This window comes from Gracilinanus agilis, chromosome 2 (assembly GCF_016433145.1).
Source record: "Gracilinanus agilis isolate LMUSP501 chromosome 2, AgileGrace, whole genome shotgun sequence".
NCBI classification, from domain to species: Eukaryota; Metazoa; Chordata; class Mammalia; order Didelphimorphia; family Didelphidae; genus Gracilinanus; species Gracilinanus agilis.
The window spans coordinates 615,410,254-615,422,748 of NC_058131.1; positions in this window are offsets into that span (position 1 = coordinate 615,410,254).

Here is a 12,495-nt window from a genome sequence, read left to right on the forward strand (position 1 = left end):
TCTCTTTCATTATTTTGTTTAGGACAATTATTTTTTATTTTAACAAAAATTTGTAAAGGGTCTACTTAGTTAAGAGCACTTTGTTAATTGGGAAAAAAAATCAAAGCTTAGACAAAACAAAATCCTTATTCTGGTGTAACTTTTAATGTATAAGGGTATAATGCAGAGTTAAGTAACTATACTAACAAACAAAATAGTAAATTAATGCATTGGAGATGTAGAAGCACTGAAATTCTCTCTCAGGATTTCATTTAAACACAAGACCTTAACCTAGGATTCATGGACCTCCAAGAGGTCTATCAAGAAATTTCAGAGGGCCTGTGAACTTGTTTTTTAAAAAATATTTTGATAATTTTATTTAACTACAATGCTCTCTTTGTAATCTCATTTATTTTATTCATTTAAGGTTCCAGCTGTGCTATTAGCTTCCCAGATTCTATCATCCTCTACTAACAATCTTTTATTTTTTAGTATTCTTTTATTTTTTAAGATAATTTCCTCCCAATTACATATAAAAACGATTTTTAAACATTCATTAAAAATTTTTTTGAGTTCTGAATTCTCTCCCTCCTTCCCATCCTCATTCCTTCCAACCTCTTCCAATCCCTAAAATGGTAAGAAATCTGATAGATTTTTACATGTGCAATCATGTAAAACATTTTTTCATATTAGTCATTTTGTGGAAGAAAGGAGAAAGAGGAAGAGGAGAACAAGAAGAAGGAAAAGGTGTAGGAAAAGGAAAATTGAATGAAATATAGTATTTTTCAGTCTGCATCAGTTTTTTCTCAGAGGGCAGAAGGTATTTTTCTCTTTTTTTTAAACCATTAACTTCTGTGCACTGGCTCTTAGGTGGAAGAGTGGTAAGGGTGGGTAATGGGGGTCATTAAGTGACTTGCCCAGGGTCACACAGCTGGGAAGTATCTGAGGTCAAATTTGAACCTAAGACCTCCCATCTTTAGGCCTGACTCTCAATCCACTGAGCTACCCAGCTGCTCCCCGCAGAAGGTATTTTTTTATCATAAGTTTCTTGGATTATCTTGGATCACTACATTATTGAAAATAACTAGGTCATTCACAATTATTCATTGAAAAATATTGCTGTCACTGTGTACAATGTTCTGATTTTGCTCACTTCACTTTGTATTAGTTCATGTAAATCTTTCCAGATTTCTCTGAAATCATCCTGCTCATCATTTTTGTATAGCACAATTGTATTCTATCACAATTATATACCAAAACTTGTTCAGCCATTCACCAATTAATGGAGAACCTCTACATTTCTAACTCTTTGCTACCACAAAATGTTATACAATAAATATTTTTGTACTTCCCCCCTTTTTTTTTTAAATCGCTTTGGGATACAGATCTAGTGGTGGTATTACTAGATCAAAGGGTATGCAGTTTTATGGTAGGTATTATACAAATGTTTATTCTCTTTCCCAATAAATTCTTCTTGATTTGAATAGACTGGTGTATGGCACAAAAAAGATTAAGAACCCTCCATCTCAACAGAACTATGTATAGTGGGCTTTTGCTAGACCCTGTTTCTTGTGACCCTCTACTAAGACCCAATTGTTCATAAAGTCAGGAAGTTCCCCTAGATGCCAATATAGTGGAAAATTAAATGTGAAAAACAAGATTATAAATTAGAGAAGGGGGGAAATCTAGAGATTTCACGTATAATAAATATATATTCTCCAATCTGAGAAAGTATTCCAGCCAGCCAGTAATTCATTCCACTCCTCTTCTGGCTCTGTGACTATCTCTCTGGACTTAATCATGACCTTGCACTGGTAACTTCTCTCCCCTTTCCCTGATCCTCCAGGGCAGGACTCTAGAGAGAGAGAAAGTCCCCAAATAGGTAGGCTGAGTTTTTGACAATTGCCTGGGTGACCTAGCAACCAGCATCTGAAGGATAAAAGCAGTTTGGGAGTGAGGCAATGCTCCCCCAAAATGGCTAAGCCTTGCCTTCCAGATGACTGCTAAATAAAATCCATTGGTATAGAGGACATACCCATTGAGGAATTAGATAAACTGGGGAGGCTGACTTCCATCATGTATCCTTGATTCTCATGTAGACTGCCTTTAGGGGTGAAGCAAAACTTGAGAAAAGATCAATTTGTCTCCTAAAAGGAACCAGGAGGGCTAATCCAGGAGGAAGAAGGTACATGCTGGCCAGCAGGGACATAAATAATATGCTGGGCGATAGACTATTAATGAGCCTATCAGAAAATCTGCACTGGCCTTGTGTTATGTTACAATATAGCTCCATATTTCATATATTATGTTACAATATAGCTCCATATTCCCTGTTTAGGAGCCAAGAGTGGATCTCTTCTAAGTCTCATTCTTTCTCTAAAGGCAAAATATACTCAGTAAAGGTATAATTAGTATTTTTGAGATCTCAGAGTTTACTTGAACCAAACCTGAACCATGAGGCATCTCACAGCCAGATAATAAGAAATGGTTGTTTAACTATGGTAGCTTAAACTATTCATTATTAATGAGTCAAAAATCTATTATTAATTAGCCAATTAGAACTAGGCGTCACTCTAACTTAGATGTGGCTTCTGTCCACTGATCTATTTAAAGTGAATAGAATTCTAAGTACCATCCTTTCAGAGAACTCTCATCTATGAATCTGAATTCTTTAATAGTAGTAATAATAACAGCTAAACTTTATATAGCAATTTATAGTTAAAATAGCGCTTTACGTATGTTAGATTATTTGATCCTCACAACCAGTTGTGAAGTTATAATTCTTTATACAGATGAGGAAATTGGGCCATGAGGGGTTAAATGATTTACCCAGTTTCACAAAGCAGGTAGAGATTTGAGGTTAGGCTAAAATTCAGGTCTTCCTGAGTTCAAGTCCAAACATTACATATATTATGAAAAGCTGTATTGTTTGTTCCATGACTCATAACTATGTTTTCCACTGAGGAAATTAATGTTGAATTATATCATTTATTACTAATATTTCTAAATGAAATAATTCATTTTCTTAAATTTTGAGGTTTGGAAGTCAGGCTGAAACAATCCACTTTCTAAAGCTAAAGAAATTTACTCTCAGCCCTCAAGGCATCTAACTGGGTTGAATCTTTTGTTGAATTTAGTCTTTTGTTGATGGCTGGGTGGAAACCTGGATGGGTGGATCCTGCACCTTTTTTAAATGTTTAAATAAGAACTCCCTCCCTAAGTCATTTGAAATCCAGGCAAGTTGGACTTGTTTCCCTAGCTTAGTGAAGGTTCACCTCTCCGGTAATGACATAATTGGAGAAGAGTTGAGATCTCTAAGTCTACCAGCTCTTTTGAAATATCCACCAATTGGGACTGCCAGGAGAGGTCCAAAGGACAATCTTTTAGGTCAATTAGAAAAAAGACATATTTCAAGACATATCTACTGATAAAAGAGAGGGACGGGGTTTACTGAATATATTTCCAGTTAGAGGCAGAGAGAATTAACTAATCTTTTTTGTTAATAAATAGCATGCCCCTATTAATAAACAATATTATTCCTAGGGAAATGGCCTCATATTATATATCACAGGTTAAAATTCCAGGTACTACACCACCTACCAGAATACTGGGTTCCATAAGCTAAATGGTCTCTTAAGTAATATTCATATGCTAAATAATATTCATAATCTCATTCTAGATGTTTGCTTTCCCCCTTTTGGTAGTTTGGTGAATTTTCAACATGAAAATCTAGTAATAAGTATAAAGTTAGACCCTGATATGTTTGGTTCAGTATAGCCTCCTACCCTGGCACACATCTTTTCTAAAGGAACTGTTAGGGTTCAAATGGGTGGCCACCAGAGGAACACATGAGACAATACAATCAAGCAGGAGAAAGCTTTATTGCCAGTGCACGCTGGGGGAACTCAGCAAGAGAATCCCAAGTGATGCATTCAAAGGAGGGAAAATATATATATATATATATATATATATGTTTCTAAGATATAGGTGCCTTTGTCTTAGGGTTAGCTAATAGCTAGACAGTGGGAGTAGGGATGTTTCCAGGTGCCACAGGATATGATTCTTAATCTTCAAGGCTGTCCTGTCTAGGGAGGGGTGGTGTCCCTGGGACTGTCAGCCAGGGAGGAGTGGTTTCCCTAGGACTGTGAGCCCCAGATAACTGCCTTGCTGAGCAGAGCATGACGCTATCAAAACCCCTCTGCTTAACAGGGTATGATGCTGTCAAGCTGTTAGTTATGAGTCTCAGCTTTTTGGCTATAACAGAACCACTATCTTTAATTCATAACTTTACAAATATGAAGCCTCAACCATGAACCACTGTTTTGTATACTATAGATAGAAAGCTAATATCTGTAGATGTGGCTTTCCTTCCCAATATTTATCTGGATGATAGGTATAATCTCTCTATCTCCTGTGATTCATTTATTCTAGTCAGTGCTCATTTTTTGTCTTTCTTTGTATCTCCAGCACTTAGCACAGTGCCTGGCACAAAGTAAACATTTGGTAAATATTTGTTGATTGATTTACTACTTATAAAAATGCTAGGCCCAAGTGATCCAGGTTGGAAAGTACAGAATGATTGAGCAACCAGAATGCATATTTAGCAAACTTTAGATTTGGCCTAATCTAGGGAATCTAGGTGAGAAACCTTTAACATTATATAGTTAAAGTGAAGAATTTAGGCAATTTTATGCAAGTCTTGTGGATTAAAATAATTTTCTCTATTTGAATTAACCAGATGGTTTTTTTCAGTTTTCCCTCCTTTTGGATGAAAATTCAGTAAAAACCATATGTAAGATCAACTGACCTTGTAGCTTCTTAAAACTCAAACATTTATATTCACTATATTTTAATAGTCACTTAAGCATCGACCTTGAGTATGAAATATACCTTTTTTTTCAGTTCTGTTTACTTCATTTGGAAATCTAAAACCCATTCATATTGAATATGACTAAAAAGTTGAGCACCCAACAAATTCTTAAGATCAGAGAAACTACTAAGTAAGGAGTAAAACAGAAAGCCATCCAAAACAGGGGGAAATGCCTTGTCCCTCCTAAATTTTTTTGTTATTGTTTCTAATGACTATAAACGACTTAAAGATGCAAAAATGAGGACTCATTTTTTTCTAGGTTCAACTTTCATGTTCTTACTCATCAGAAGACAGCCTTCTTTGATAAAAAGTCTATCCGTGATTGATTATTTCATTTGACCATTGCTTAAACAGCAGGACACCTTATAAGAACAGAATATTATATTTTACCATTTTGTGCCAAATTCCCTAGTGTTGTGTAAGATAATTTTGGAAATAATTTCCTCCTAGTTTATCCAGATTTTTTTCTTTTGTAGGAAGAGGAGAAAGTTTGGGAGAGTTATAAAGAAAAATCACCATTTAAATTAACTTATTACTCTCTTCAAGGTTAAAAATATAAGCATATAGTTCTACCACAGATGAAAGGCAATCACAATTATTAGATCTGAAAGACTATAAGTCCATTCACCTTTGCCTTATTTCTAATATTTTGATACCGCCCTTTCTAAACACAGATTTCCAAGTAGCCAGATTATAAAACTGTTGAGAATAGGCATATTTTGGCAACCAGCCAGCAGTCATTTTTGGCTTCCTTTGCTACTGTTTTCACGAAAGTTATTTATTTATATAGTATTATACCCTGGCCTTTAAAGTCATGACATATGTAATATATATATATATAGTCAATGAATGTTTCTCATATTTTAAAAAGTTATCCTTTTACTTAATGTGCTATAGTGGGAAAAGCACAAGACTGAGAAGATTCCTTTCTATACTTGATGTTCTTGCTGTAATGTAATTTAGGGACACACCACAGCTGTATTTAATTGCTGCATTTCATAACAAGGACTTCTCTAAATGAGTGATTCATTGGAGTAATTCACCATTGTCACAAGGGAAGAGAAAAAGGAGGAAGCCCAATCATGAAACTTGAGGCCAAAGGAGATTTATTAAAGGATAATCCATATATCCATGGAGTAGAGATGGTAATGGGATCTTGAGTAGCAGAATCAGGAACCAAGTTGCAAAAGACACAAGGAAATGGAAGCAATAAGTATAGACAATTCTTTCTCTTTTTATTTGTGAAAGAGAGGTAAGATATAGTTCCTTTTCAAGTACAAATTGAACTACCTAGCTACTGAGATCCTTTTAAACTCTCAACTTCTGTGATTCTAGGACTAGTTGGGATTTGGCTAGTTTTGTTTTTTTAAAAAACAAAACAAAACAAAACAAAACTTACCTTCCATCTTAGACTCAATACTGTGTATTGGTTCTAAGGCAAAAGAGTGGTAAAGGTTAGTCTAGTGATGGGCAAACTATGGTCAGTGGGCCAGATGCGGCCCCCTGAAATGTTCTCTCTGGCTGCGCAACATTATTCCTAATCTGACGAATATGAGTAGGATATAATACAATGAAACTTCAAAAGAGTTGCTGTAGAAATAGACTGACAGATGAGCATTTCCTTTCCTTTGGCCCCTCTTTAAAAAGTTTTCCCATCACTGGGCTAGGCACATTCTAGTGGGCAAATTGGAAAGGCAAGTAAATTGGAGTAGGAAAAAGGAATGGATGGGTGCCTGGGATATAATCTATGTCTAAGATTGGAAGACCCCATAAATTGGGTCTTTGGACTCAATACTTTGGCATTTCTTAGGCATCCAAAGCTGGGGAATGTCCCTTTCACAAGGAATAAACTGCTGTGTTATGCTTTGACCTCTCAGCTCCGTGTTTGGGAACTTATTGTGTGATGAGGTCCACTGTTTGTCACCTGGTCCCACACAATGGGGCTAACACAGAGAGGTATAAGTGGTGGTCTAAATAGCCTGAAATTCTGAATCATAGGATTCTGAATGCAGCCTTAGAGCAGTAAGATTTGTCAGATTCTTCACAACAGCAACAATAATAGTTGATTTGATTATCAACTCAAGTGGAAGGATGTAAGATGGTTATAGCAAAGGATCAGGTAAGACATATTTAGGAACATAACCTCCAGTCTTACAGGGAAGACATTAGCAACTGAGGACATCAGAAAAGATCTCCTGTAAAGACACTTCATCATTCAACTCATGTTTATTAAGCATCTCCTGTGTGCCAGGTACTGTGCTTAGTGCTGAGGATACAAGAAAGTTTAAAAACATAACAATCCCTGGTTTCAAAGAGGGAAAATATGAGGCAAACAACAAAGTACAAACAATATACATAAAGATAAATGGGGGGTGAGGTAGGGTGTAGTTCTATTGGGAAGGCATTAAGATTAAGGACTAAAAAAGGCTTCTTCTAGAAAGTGGGACATTAGCTGAGACTTGAAGAAAATGAGGGAAACCTAGATGGCGGGGCAGGGAGGTGGGAGAGCAGTGTTCTAGGCATAAAGGGAACAGCTATGAAAATGCTCTGCATTAGGAGATAAAGTGTTCAACACACAGCAAAAAAGCTATTCTGGTATCACTAGATCGATGGCTACATGAAGGGGAAAGAGAGTACCTGGAGGGGAATAAGTTATAAGAAGACTGGAAAGGTAGTAAGGGGTCAGGTCTTGAAGGACTTTGAAAACCAAACAGATGATTTCATATTGCATCCTAGATGTAATAAAAGCCACTGGAGTTAATTGGGAAGGAATATGGTCAGACCTGCACTTTAGGAAGATCAATTTGAGAATTGTGTGGAGGATGGATTGCAGTGGGAAGAGGCTTGAGGCAGACCAGTCAACAGGTCATTGGAAATAGTCCAGGCATGAGCTGATGAGGGACTGTACCAGGATGTCTGGAGTGGAATTTTGGGGGAACTCGCACCCCCAGAAATCACTCTAATGAGCAGACAGGAGACTTGATAAGATGCTGGCAGAGAAAAAGAAGCTTTACTTGGAGAAATCAGCAGGACAGTGGCAGGGACGGGGGGAAGGGAGAGGAAGGGAAGGAAAAGGGATTCTGTCTACACAAGCTGCTTGCTCGTGGCAAAAATGTCTTCTCTCCTTACTTTTATAATAATACTGATGCAAAATTCTCCTCCTTCCCTCTGTCCAATCCTACAGTGGGGTGGGGGGTGGGAGAGGGGCTGTAAGGTTTCAAATCTTGAGCTCTGGATTTTCAACATTATGTACTCCTAAAGATCCCCATGATTAAAACAAAAACAAAAACAAAAAAACCTGTGACTATCATGGGATTTTCAACCTGGGACACTAAAGCTACAATTGAAAACACCATTCTTTACCTTCAGCCTATCTCATGGTTGGCATGTTTGCCAGGCTATAAATTCTTCCCAAGGTTTTTGAAAATAGGTTAGGAAAACTAAAAATTTTATGGGGTGGAGGGGGAGCACTTTTAGTCTAAGGAATAATAATACTCAGGGGTCTTGAAAATTGGGGTTACAAGCCAAATACTTCTCTGAGAATTACACACTGGATCTCATCCCACACAATCTTCCCCCTTTTAATTTCAGGGTTGTATAAGTCTCACCTGCCTCAGTTTCCCCTATATACAACAATAATAACTAATAACATTGATTAAGCATAATTGGATACTCTTTGTCTTCATCTTCAGAAATCATCTTCTGGATTTTGCTTCTTCTGTTCCAGGTTGCTTGCAGAATTTTTTTGGGGAGGAGGTTCTCCTATTGAAAAAAATTCTTTTGTAAAGCTAACATTTTATGAAATAAATTCTTCTCTTGGGTTCTTTAAAATATACAGAAACTCCTGAGGCCCTAATCCATAGTCTTAAGTTTAGCTCTAACTAAAATACTAGTCTACTTGCTTGTTTGGAAAATGGAAACTTTCCATCATAAAATTTGCATCCTGTGCTTATCATAGGAATTTGTCACAAAGGAAAGGCAGGGAAAAAGATCTTTAACTGCCCTTAAGGTTCTTTCAAGGACACAGAATGAGTGGGTTACACTGACTTCATACACAGGGTAAAGCTATCATTGGCTCATGCCATAACTATTTCACTCAGGGACCATCAGAATCCAGTGTGCCTTACCAATTCAGAAAGATCGTCCTGTTGGCTTCCTATAAGGACTTTCACTTAACCACTGAGTATCTTTTTTTCTCAACAATATTAATGATGAATCAATCATCAAACAGCCTGAAATCCAAGTTTACAATAATATCAGATGTGATTCCCGTAAGTCTTTTGTCTTAAATGGCAAAAAAAAAAAAAAAAATCCTACTCATTATAGTTGAGTGAAAAACCTGTTCCCTTAGTATTCCACTTTCATTCATTTCCCATAATTTCAAATAAGCATCCTGCTTACTTATTCTAATGACTTCTAAAAATCTTACTTCAAGTTCATCTAAAATAAATGTTCATAGTCCTTTAACTTCTTTAATACAGTAAATGTCAATTCTGTATCTTTTTATTCTGTACTTTATACTTGCTTTACCATTCAAATGACTTTCACTTACTCTATCATAAATTTAATTAAAATAGTTTGTCCCTCCTTCTTGGAAAGAGAGGAGATGAAATAATTAATTGCTTAAATTTCCTCAGTCTCTAAATATCCACTCTTTCCCCCTTCAAACCTTTGCTTCAAGTAGAATCCAGAAGCCTGTATCCCTTACTGTTCTCTTGCCATTTGTAAAAAATAAAAAGGCTTTTTTTCTTTTCTCTTTTTCAGAGTTTTAGTACAAAGTCACTTAAAGGTCTCAAGACTAGCACAGGATGTCTCCTACTCTCACTAAACTTCCCTTGCAAGTGCCTTGGAACAAAGAGGTCCTGTGGTTATACAAATGGCTTAAACTCTGCAGCACCACAACATCTCCAATTAGCTCAAATCTAATAATTGTCCATCTCTATCTACTTCTTTTTTTTTTTTAAACCCTTAACTTCTGTGTATTGGCTCCTTGGTGGAAAAGTGGTAAGGGTGGGCAATGGGGATCAAGTGACTTGCCCAGGGTCACACAGCTGGGAAGTATCTGAGGCTGGATTTGAACCTAGGACCTCCTGTCTCTAGGTCCGACTCTCAATTCACTGAGCTACGCAGCTGCCCCATCTCTACCCACTTCTATCTCAGCTCAGATTAATACTCTTTTTCTAGATTATAACCCGATAACCAGCTCAGGTGCAGCTTTAAGTTATCTTGTATCTATTCAGAAAACTGGGGGTGGGGGAGAGGCTACTTTTGTTTTCCACCCTGAAAACTGCCCTTCTCTTTGACCATACACAGGCTTCTGACAAGATCCCAGCTCAGATTAACTAATCATACTTGCTGGATCTCTCCACCTGGTATTCAGAGTAGAGGGATTTCTCCTTTCCAACCTGGAAGCTCATCTTTATTATCTTACTCCATCTAGCCTTATTATTCCTACTGTCCTCTCAAATTTCCTAATTAGAAATCCCCTTTTTCCTGACTCATCTCTCTCTCTCTCTCTCTCTCTCTCTCTCTCTCTCTCTCTCTCTCTCTCTCTCTCTCTCTCTCTCTCTCTCTCTCTCTTATCTCTTTTTCTTAAAGTCACACTCATACACAAGCACTGCACTACTTTCTACTCAGCTGCTTTTCTCTGACCTTCAGTTACACAAGCTTAAAGAAAATGGGGTGCATCTTTCCACTCTCTTTGATACTTACACAAAGGAATAGTGTCTGTGGATAATGGCTTAAATCTTTTCTCTTCCATCTATTAGTCCTTATCTGCTCTCTTGCTTGCAGGGTTTTTTGAAGCATACAGAAGGCTTCAAATGTGCTCATATGGTAAACTAAGGCACTTCTATTTTTCTAGAATTCCAGGCAGACCCACATCTAAATGGAGTGGAATTTTGGGGGAGCTCACAACCCCAGAAATCACTCTAATGAGTGTGGGAAGCCAATAAGAGAATAGATAAAAATCTGAGACTCCTCTTTTGATTCTAACACTGAAACTTTAAAGATTTCATTCTCTGCATTCTGACCAGATAACAAAGTTATTTTTTCAGCAGTTGATGAAATTTTTTTTCTGGCACTTGTTCTGATCCATGCTCAGTATAATACTTTTTCAAATTATTGCCGACTTTTTGCCAGAATTCTAAGGGAATCTACGGGCTACAATTTTGAATAAGATTAAGAAATTTAGTGAGCTGTTCTTTACTAACTTTTACTCCCCATTTTCTGAGGGTGTGCTTAGTTATATCAATAAAAAGAGTTCTTTCCTTTGATTCACTATGTCCCATCCTGTTAATCTATTCTTTTATTTCTAGTGTCTTCCCTTAAGGGGAGAGTTCTGAAAACTCTGGATTTCTTGCCCTTCTTCAGGCAGAAACTAAACTGTCGTAATTTGGGAGTTGTCTGAGGAGGAGGGCAAACCTTTACCTGAATCCAGTGATCCAAGGTCCGTGTTCCAACCATTCAAGGTCCCTGTGATCAGGTGCCAAATGTTGAGATCTCTTTATCATCTCTGATAATCTGATAAGGACAGTTTAGTTGATAAGGAAATTAGGACAGGACAAGGGAGTTGTCTTTTACCTCATGCTTCCAGCTCTGGCTCCAGGAGCATGGAGTTTATTATATATATTTCAAGACTCATTTCACACAAAAGAACACCCCCCCCCAAAAAAAAACAAACTTTGCAGATGTGCAGAAGTTACAAATTATGTCACATCAAAACACAAAACATTGGCTTCAGAATAGACCAAGGCCAAGGCTGAATTTTGACTGGCTTCTTATCAGGAAGCCAAGTTGGGAATATTTTTCTCAGGGTTGAATTGCCCCTTGCTAAAGTTTTGGCCTTGGCTGTAGCTGCATTCCTGGGCAATTAACCCTTTAAATTCAGGTTTGCTAGGAACTTAAAGCTTTTCAATAAGGTCACAATACTTTTCAACAAGAAATCACAAGGATCACAAAAGGGGTCAAAAGAGGAGTCTCAGATTTTATGTATTCTCTTATTGGCTTCCCACAAATGAGCAGACTGGAAACTTGATAAGATACTGGCAGAGGAAAAGGAGCTTTATTTGGAGAAAACACAAGCTGCTTGCCTCTGCAAAAATGTCCTCTCTCCTTCTACATAAAATCATAGACTTTTATAATAATCCTGATGCAAAATTCTCCTCCTTCCCTCTATCCAATAGGGGAAAAGGGGGCTGTGAGGTTTCAAATCTTGAGCTTGGGATTTTCAACATTATCTACTTCTAAAGACCTCCATGATAAAACAAAACAAAACAAAAAAACATAACTATCATGGGATTTTCAGCCTGGGACACTAAAGCTACAAATGAAACACCCTGCTCTTTTCTTTTCTTTCTTTTTTTTTTTAAACCCTTACCTTCCATCTTAGAATACATACTGTGTATTGGTTCTAAGGCAGGAAAGTGATAAGGGCTAGGCAATGAGAGTCAAGTGATTTGTCCAGGGTCACAAGGCTGGAAAGTGTCTGAGGCCAAGTTTGAACCCAGGACCTCCCATCTCTGGGCCTGACTCTCAATCTACTGAGCCACCCAGCTGCTCCGAAACACTTTACTCCTTCAGCTTATCTCAAGGTTGGTATATTTCCCAGGCTATAAACTCTTCCCAAGGTTTTTGAAAATAGGTCA